Here is an 8,822-nt window from a genome sequence, read left to right as displayed (position 1 = left end):
ACTTGTGCCAAAGCGTTTTTCACAGGGCACAAGGGCCACATGGCATCCAAGAATCATCAGAGTTCCAAAGCTATCTCATGTCCACAAATTAGGCGGAGACCAACCTTCTGAGACTTGGCAGCTGACGTCCTGACAGGAGTAAACAATCGGGGTGTCATGAACATGGTCTACAACGGTTCTAGGATGTGGTGTGGGGGTGTGGCTTCATGTGAGAGCCCTTGCTGAGCATGCTCAACACTGTGGGTTTTGTTCCCAGCACTGCAAAATAAATGAATACACGGAGAAAGAAAGAAGTAAAACTTTAAAATGCGGCGATGTGCTGCATGCTGTTCGATGGGAGACAGAGAAATCACCAATGAAGATAATCATCAGTGGACACTGCAAGCCTTATATTTGGTCAGCCAGGCCAAATGAGCCAACGGGTGCAAAAGTGGCACCTCTGTTATGGGGGAAACCGACCGTCCTCTAACTGGACTGGAGGCCTGCTCTGTGGGAGGGAATACATCCCTGATACTGAAAACCTACAACAGGGCTAGTCATGAGCCCTAGGGGTGTAACGTCTGCTGCTGTCTTGATAAATGTATATACTATGCTTATCAAACTGCCCAGTAAGCACTTCTCTTAATGTTCATACCCATATATTAATGCTACTCTCACTTTTGGTTAGAGAACCTTCTCTTTTCAGATGGCAGTGACCTTGGGATGATTCAGAAGGCATCATGGTGCTGAGAAGACGTGACAGAGGGGTGCTCAGCACTGCACCTTCCATGGCTCAGGGTGCATTGCAGAAGAGGTGGCAGAAAGAATTTAAGAGCCACAGGAAGGGTAGGTCTCCTTACAACGTGTTCTTCCAGATACAAAATGGCCTGGCTCTCCATGACCTCACAGCACCTGACGCTACCTACACAAGACCATCATAACAGGAGGCAAAGATGATGACGTCAAAATAAAAGAGAGACTGATCGAGAGGGGGAGGGGATATGATGGAAAATGGAGTTTCAAAGGGGAATGTGGGGGGAGGGAGGGAATTATCATGGGATAGTGTTTACAATCATGGAAGTTGTCAATAAAAAATAAATAAATAATGTGGTGATGGTGCACACTCTACATACATGTTCATTGAGACTCAAACTGGAACTTAAGATGAGTACCTTTTATGGTTTAGAAAGAAAGTCCTCATTCTTTCTGCAAGAGCAAATGCCGGGAGAGCAGCTTGTGCGGGGCAAAGCCGGAGCGGGAGGGTCTGCTGTGAGCAGCGGGTGTTTCTCTGAGTCCATAGTTCCTGCCTGCAAGGTTCCACTGCTCGTCCCGAGTCGTCCCATCGCGCGCCCCCCTGGTTCCCCCTTTCTCCTTTTCTGGCAGTGTGGTCCTGTTTAGGCTCCCGCAAGTCTTGGTCAAGAGTAGAAATATAATTCAGTTGTCTCAATACGCATGTGGGCCAGATGCAAACAGCCTACCATGCTACGTGCTTATCTGAGATGAATCCTAAAAATAGGTATCTGCTTATTATATGGCTATAAGATACTTATTACAAGAAGAGTTGACTAACCTTAAAGAAAAAGTAGATATTTTTAAGTCACTGCCTATTTTTTTTTTTAAAGCATCGCTGTTTAAAATAAATCCAGGCAGGCTGGAGGGATGGCTTAGCAGTTAAGGCGTTTGCCTGCAAAGCCAAAGGACACAGGTTCGATTCCCCAGGACCCACATTAGCTAGATACACAAGGGGGCGCACGTGTCTGGAGTTTGTTTGCAGTGGCTGGAGGCCCTGGTGCACTCATTCTCTCTCTCTCTGTCAAATAAATAAATAAAATAAAAATAAATAAATCCAGGCCATGCTGGTGTTTCTTCTGAGTTGTCCATCGCTAAGGCAATTGCAAAGCCATGTATGTGTGAGGTCTCGCACTGGCTGAGACAAGTGATGGAAGTAGGTGGGAAATGCACAGAGCGCCTCCTCATGCTCTCAGCCTCAGTGAAGAAATGGGAGATCCAGAGAGGGTGTCCCAACTGGCTCATAGGCAGCACTCAGCTTGATCAACGAACATTCTACATATGGAAAATAGAGGAAGCCATCCCTCTCCAGTGTGTGTGTGTGCATGTGGTGTGGTGTGGTGCCCCAAATGCTGGCCTGTGGCCAGGGGCGCTCACCTATGGTGGCTGGAGCAGTACACTGGATGTCTTGCTCCTTAGCTCTTCCTCCAGGTCTTGTGTAGTTTAAAAGTTATTTTTTCTTGGGCTGGAGAGATGGCTTAGCAGTTAAGTGCTTGCCTGTGAAGCCTAAGAACCCCGGTTCGAGGCTTGGTTCCCCAGGTCCCACGTTAGCCAGATGCACAAGGGGGCGCACGCGTCTGGAGTTTGTTTGCAGAGGCTAGAAGCCCTGGGGCGCCCATTCTCTCTCTCTCCCTCTATCTGTCTTTCTCTCTGTGTCTGTCGCTCTCAAATAAATAAATAAATAATGAACAAAAAATATTAAAAAAATGAACAACAACAAAAAAATAAAATAAAAGTTATTTTTTCTTTAAAGGTAGGGTCTCCCTCTAGCCCAGTCTGATCTGGAATTCTCTGTGTAGTCTCAGGCACGCCTTGATTTCACAGGGAGCCTCTTACCTCTTGCCTCCTGAGTGCTGAGATTGAAGGCGTGCGCCACCACGCTGGGCTCCTAGTCTTGTTTTGAGCTGGATTCTCTTTATTGATTCTGGAGCCTGCAGGGGTCTGGTGAATCCCTGTCTCTTTTCCCTTGTGGGGTCAGGGTTCCCAGCATGAGTGGCCACGCCCAGCTGTTTATGTGGGATCTGGAGATTTGAACTCTGGCAGTCTCAGGCCCTTATGCATGCGCAGGAAGCTCACTGAACCTCAGAACCATGTCATAGGTCCCCTCCACCTTAATGGCCAGTATTATATGCCTCAACTGAGAAGGAAGCTTTGCTTAGTCTTGCAATCACAAGACTACTTGGTTCTTTTCTAAACTAGTCATCACCCCCAACAGATGGCAGGACCCCTCTGGAGAGATGGTCCAGTGGACAAAGTGTTTGCCATGCAACCATGAAGACCCGAGTTCAGATCCCAGCCCTCACATAAATGGTAGCATGTTCCCCTAGGCCTTGCCATGAGGTGGCACAGGCAGGGAACAAATGGGACTTGATGTTCAGCTGGTTCAGTGAGCTCCAGGGTCAGTAAGAGAACCTGTCTCAAAAAATAAGGGGCTGGGTGTGGTGGCGCACGCCTTGAATCCCAGTACTTGGGAGGCAGAGGTAGGAGGATGGCTATGAGTTTGAGGCCAGTCTGGAACTACAGAGTGAGCTCTGGGTTTAGCCTGGGCTAGAGTGAAATCTTATTTTGAAAAAAAAAGAGGGCTGGAGAGATGGCGTAGTGGTTAAGTGCTTGCCTGTGAAGCCTAAGGACCCCGGTTCGAGGCTCAATTCTCCAGGACCCACGTTAGCCAGATGCACAAGGGGGCGCATGCGTCTGGAGTTTGTTCCCAGTGGCAGGAGGCCCTGGTGCACCCATTATCTCTCTCTCTCTCGCTCTCTCTTGCTCTCTGTTGCTCTCAAATAAAAAAAAAAAAAAAAAAAAAGGATGCAGAGAGACTGAAGAAAACACCCAGTATTGACCTCTGGCATGCTCATGAATATGCACATATGTGCATGCATACTTGAACACACATACACACCCTCACAAATTCACACACAGCCACACATCCCTCCATACGCCCAGTAAAAAGAGCAGAAAACGTGGGAAATATTTTATAAGAGTTAAAATGCCCAAGAAACACAGTAATTGCTATAATGAAGGATTTTCCCAATCAGCTTGACAGAAAAACAAGTGGTGAAAGAGAAAAATTAAGTTTAAGACTATGGAGGGGGCTGGAGAGATGGCCCTTGTCTGCGAAGCTGAAGGACCCAGGTTCGATTCCCCAGAACCCACATAATCTAGATGCACAAGGTGGCACAGGTGTCTGGAGGTCGTTTGCAGTGGCTGGAGGCCCTGGTGTGCCCACTCTCTTTCTGTGTCTACCTCTTTCTCTCTCTCTCTCTCTCAAATAAATAAATAAATAATAATAATAAAAAAGAATCTATGCACCAGGTATGGTGGTACACACCTTTGACTGCATGTTATATGGGCAATATTGTTATATTGGTCAAAACACACTGGGGTCGGTCTGCTTTTAGAATGATTTCACTGGAGAAGGTGAAATGACCATGAGCAGATAGGGGCCCATTTGGGGTGTGAGAAATAACACAAGGCGGGAGTTTAGATGATGCTTGTATGGAGTAGATGCCTTTCTGAAAGGGGGAGGGATTGAGACAGGGTTTTACTACATAGCCCAGGCTAGCCTTGAACTTGCAACCCTGACTGCCAGTGTCTGGGACTGATTAAAGGTATGTGGCAGCATGCCCAGTTCTAACTGTTTCTTTCTTTTTTAAAACATTTTTAATTTTTTTAAGGTTTATTTTTATTTTATTTATTACAGACAGAGAGGGAGAGAGACAGAGAGAGAGAATGGGTGCGCCAGGGCCTCTAGCCACTGCAAACGAACTCCAGATGCATGCACCACCATGTACATCTGGCTTATGTGGGGCCTGGAGAAATAGAACCTGGGTCCTTAGGCTTCACAGGCATGCGCTTTAACTGCTAAGCCATCTCTCCAGCCCCCACCTGTTTCTTTTTTAAAAAATTTATTTGCTTGCCATTGGGGGTGGTGGTGGATGAGAATGAATGGGCTTGCCAGGGCCTCTTGACACTGCAAAAGAACTCCAGATGCAGGTACCACTTTGTGCATCTGACTTCACATGGATACTGGGGAATTGAATCTGGGCTTTGCAAGCAAGCACCTTTAATCACTGGAGCCATTTCTCTATCCCTCCGTTTCTTTTTCTTTGGTTTTGAGGCAAGCCTAACAGACTGGGCTTTTTTTTTTTTTTTTTTTTTTTTTTTAAGAGAGGGAAAGACAGAGAGAGAAAAGGAGAGTATTGATGCACCAGGGCCTCAGCCATTACAATCGAACTCCAACCACTTACACCACCTAGTGGGCATGTGTGACTTTGTATTTGCCTCACCTTTATGTGTCTGGCTTATGTGGAATCTGGAGAGTCAAACATGGGTCCTTGGGCTTTGCAGGCAAGTACCTTAACCACTAAGCCTTCTCTCCAGCTCCCCTTCTTTTTTATATAAGAGAGAGAGAGAGAGAGACAATTAGCATGCTAGGGCCTCTAGCCCCTGCAATCAAACTCCAGATGCGTGCGCCCCCTTGTGTGCATGTGCAACACTGTGCACTTATGTCACTGTGCATCTGGTTTATGTGGAACCTGGAGAGTCAAGCATGAGGCCTTAGGCTTCTTAGGCAAGCACCTTAACTGTTAAGTCATCTCTCCAGTCTGTTCCTTTACTTTTTTTTTTTTTTAAGGAACCGGGTATGGTGGTGCAAGCCTTTAATCCCAGCACTCGGGAGGCAGAGGTAGGAGGATCACCGTGAGTTCAAGGCCACCCTGAGACTCCATAGTGACTTCCAGGTCAGCCTATGCTAGACTGAGACCCTACCTCAAAAAACCAAAAAAAAAAAAATTTTTTTTTTTTTTTTTTTTTTTTTTTTTTTTTAGGGCTGGAGAGATGGTTTAGTGGTTAAGTGCTTGCCTGTGAAGCCTAAGGACCTGGGTTCGAGGCTTGATTCCCCAGGACCCATGTAAGCCAGATGCACAAGGGGGCACATGTGTCTGGAATTCATTTGCAGTGGCTGGAGGCCCTGGCATGCCCATTCTCTCTCTCTCTGCCTCTTTTTGTCTGCCGCTTTCAAACAAATAAATAAAAATAAACAAAAAAAAAATGTTTTTTTTTTTTTTTTTAATTTAAACCTAGCGTGGTGGTGCATGCCTTTAATCCCAGCCTTTGGGAGGCAGAGATAGGAGGAATTCCATGAGTTCAAGGCCACCCTGAGACTACATAGTGAATTACAAGTCATTCTGACCTAGAGTGAGACCCTACTTCAAAAAAAAAATATTTTACTTATTTATTTGAGAGAAAGAAAGAGGATGAATATATCTATGTCTATCTATAGCTACATACATTGGGGGCGGGGAGAGAATGAGTATGTCAGGGCCTCTAGCCACTGCAAATGAACTCCAGACACATGTGCTACCTTGTGCATCCAGTTTCTGTGGGTACTGGGGAATTGAACCTGGGTTCTTAGGCTTCGCAGGCAGGCGCCTTAACTGCTAAGCCATCCTTCCAGTCTTCCAACTGTTTCTTGAACAGTTTCTGGGTAGCACAGTGAAGAGCACTGGCTTTGAAAACTGACATGTTCAGGATCTTACTTGCGTCCTAATTCTTCCTGAGTGCCTCATGTCTTTAATCAAGACACACCCTTTTTAAGGATGGATTCCAGCTGTTTTTTTAATTTATTTTTAAAAAAAAATTTATTTGCAAGGAGAGAGACTATGGGTGTGCTATTGCAAATAAACTCCAGATGCACCACTTTGAGTGTCTGGCTTTATGTGAGTACTGGGGAATTGAACCCTGGGCCAGCAGGCTTTGCAAACAAACACTTTAGCCTCTGAGCCACCTCCTCAGACCCCAACTGTCTTTGGAGACTTCCTTGACGCTCAGCACAGGGAGAGACCAAAACGCCATTGATTCTAGAGCTGGGATGATCAGGCTCCACCCAGCTCACCTCTCTTCTAGCCAGAGTCAGCTGCTCTACCACTGTGTCGTGGCGTTGCTAAGGCACCTGTCTGAGCCCTCATTTTTCATGCCAGTGAAATGTGAGTAAGCCGGGTGTGGTGGCTCACGCCTTTCATCCCAGCACTTGGGAGGCAGAGGGAGGAGGATTGCCGTGAGTTCGAGGCCATCCTGAGATTACATAGTGAATTCCAGGTCAGACTGAGCTAGAGTGAGACCCTATCTTGGAAAAAAAAAAGTGAATAACAATTTCCCAAGTCACCAACCTTGTTTCAAGGCGCAAGGCGGAGTAATGGTCTCTTTTGCCAATGAGAATTTGCATTAGAAAAACATTGAACTTATTTATTTGAGACACACAGAGAGAGACAGTGAGAGCGAGAGAGAGAGAGAGAGAGAGAGAGAGAGAGCGCGCCAGGGCCTCCAGCCACTACAAACAAGCTCCAGATGCGTGCATCTGGCTTTACGTGGTCCTGGGGAATGGAATTCGGGTTGTTAGGCTTTGCAGGTAAGTGCCTTAACCAATGGACCACCTCTCCAGCCCTCAAATTTGCAACTTGAAGAGATGTCTGAGATCTAGCAGTCAAATGGGATGCACTCACCGTGACCCTGTGCACTTTTTACAGGAAAAGAAGGACACAGACAGGCGGAAACCCGGCATCAGTCTCTCGCTTTTCTCTTTCTTATGTTCCTTCCCAGGGAGGCAGTGCGTGTGGCAGCTATTTTAAGGGCCTGACTGAGCCATTTGAAGAGCAAATACTAAGTGTGTCGACGCCTGGGGGCTAGTCAGTTGTAGGAACTTCTAGATAAATGACAGTGTCTCAGCCCCGGGGAAGATGAAAATTCCATTTCTTCTTCTGTTATGGCGGATTAAACAAATCAAGGAGTAACAGCTGGCCTCATGATAATTAGGAGAAAAATGACTCAAAAATGACACACAGCTCCCTTGCGTCTCTCGAGGGGCTGGGTTGATTCTGAGTCATGTTGCCATCGCTCATTTGAGAATGCAAAGCCTCCATGCGTGTTGGACTTCATGGGTGCAGATTACACATCAAAGGAGATCAGAAGCAAAGAGCATTTTGCACTTCAATGAAGGCAGAGGCTGCTCACAGTAATAAGCACTATTCCTCTCTCTCAATCTCTCTCTCTCTCTCTCTCTTTAAACCCGCGGTTATTAAAAGGGGACCGCGTCTTGGGAACATGGTTTTGGAGACAGCTTGGCTGGTCCCGCACAGAGAAAAACACATCCTCTACGAACCCTCATTTTTTAAAACATATTTTATTTGAGAGAGAGAGAGAGAATGGGCGTGCCAGGGCTTCCAGCCACTGCAAACCAACTCCAGATGCGTGCGCCCCCTTGTGCATCTGGCTAACGTGGGTCCTGGAGAATCAAACCTGGGTCCTTTGGCTTTGCAGGCAAATGCCTTAATGGCTAAGCCATCTCTCCAGCCCCTCATTTTTTTTTGGATCATCAGATTGAAACGCAACACCGAGGTGAAAAAGAAAGTCAGTGCCTTTGGTCGCTTGGCAGGCAGTCTCTTTACCCCTAAGGATGGGCAGCTTGGATCTGGCTGACAGTAGTTGGGGCCTCTTTATAACGACATCGAAATGACGCTGCATGACTTTACTAAAACAAGTATGTTTTGGCGGGAGTGTGTGTGTGTGTGTGTGTGTGTGTGTGTGTGATATGGTATGACGTGTGTACAGTATATGTACGTGTGGGCATGTGTGGGGAGTGTGTGTGGTGAGGTGTATGGCATGGCAGTGAATGCACGTGTGTGCGCGGAGTCACCTCTTTCGTGCACACCCGAGGAACCAGAGGAGAGCCCCGCTTGACCCCCTTTCGCTCACCCGCCTGCTTGGCTGGGAAGGCGGCTCTCACTCAACACAGAGTTGCCGACTTTCCAGTCACCGACACTGGGTGACCCTTGGGTCTCTGCCTCCCTCACCTCCCGGGACTGGGTTGCAGAGGTGTGTCGTTATGTCCAGCCTTTCTACAAAGGGCTTATTTATTTGAGAGCAAGAGGCAGAAGAGAGAGAGAGAGAGAGAGAGAGAGAGAGAGAAGGAGAAAATGGGTGCACCAGAGCCTCCTGCCACTGCAAAGTAAACTCTAGACACATGTGCTACTTTGTCCATCTGGCTTTACCTGGGTTCT

General features: G+C 47.0%; 1 protein-coding gene across 5 annotated transcripts in view; it reads right to left on the bottom strand.

Moving 5' to 3' along the window:
• The window catches only part of Ripor2 (RHO family interacting cell polarization regulator 2), a 222,421-nt gene that overhangs the window by 75,056 nt on the left and 138,543 nt on the right, over positions 1-8,822 (bottom strand). The window contains exons 1-2 of one of the 5 annotated variants that reach the window (XM_045132930.1): positions 1,152-1,242; positions 105-258 (exon numbers count right to left, since the gene is read on the bottom strand). The exons of the other annotated variants lie outside the window; for them this stretch is intronic. The gene's annotated coding sequence lies outside the window, so the exon portion shown is untranslated. Of the gene's footprint in view, positions 1-104; positions 259-1,151; positions 1,243-8,822 lie in introns of those variants that run through there. 5 annotated transcript variants of the gene reach the window in all.

The sequence above is a fragment of the Jaculus jaculus genome, chromosome 13, assembly GCF_020740685.1.
Source record: "Jaculus jaculus isolate mJacJac1 chromosome 13, mJacJac1.mat.Y.cur, whole genome shotgun sequence".
Classification (NCBI taxonomy): domain Eukaryota; kingdom Metazoa; phylum Chordata; class Mammalia; order Rodentia; family Dipodidae; genus Jaculus; species Jaculus jaculus.
This window is presented reverse-complemented; position numbering and strand designations above follow the sequence as displayed.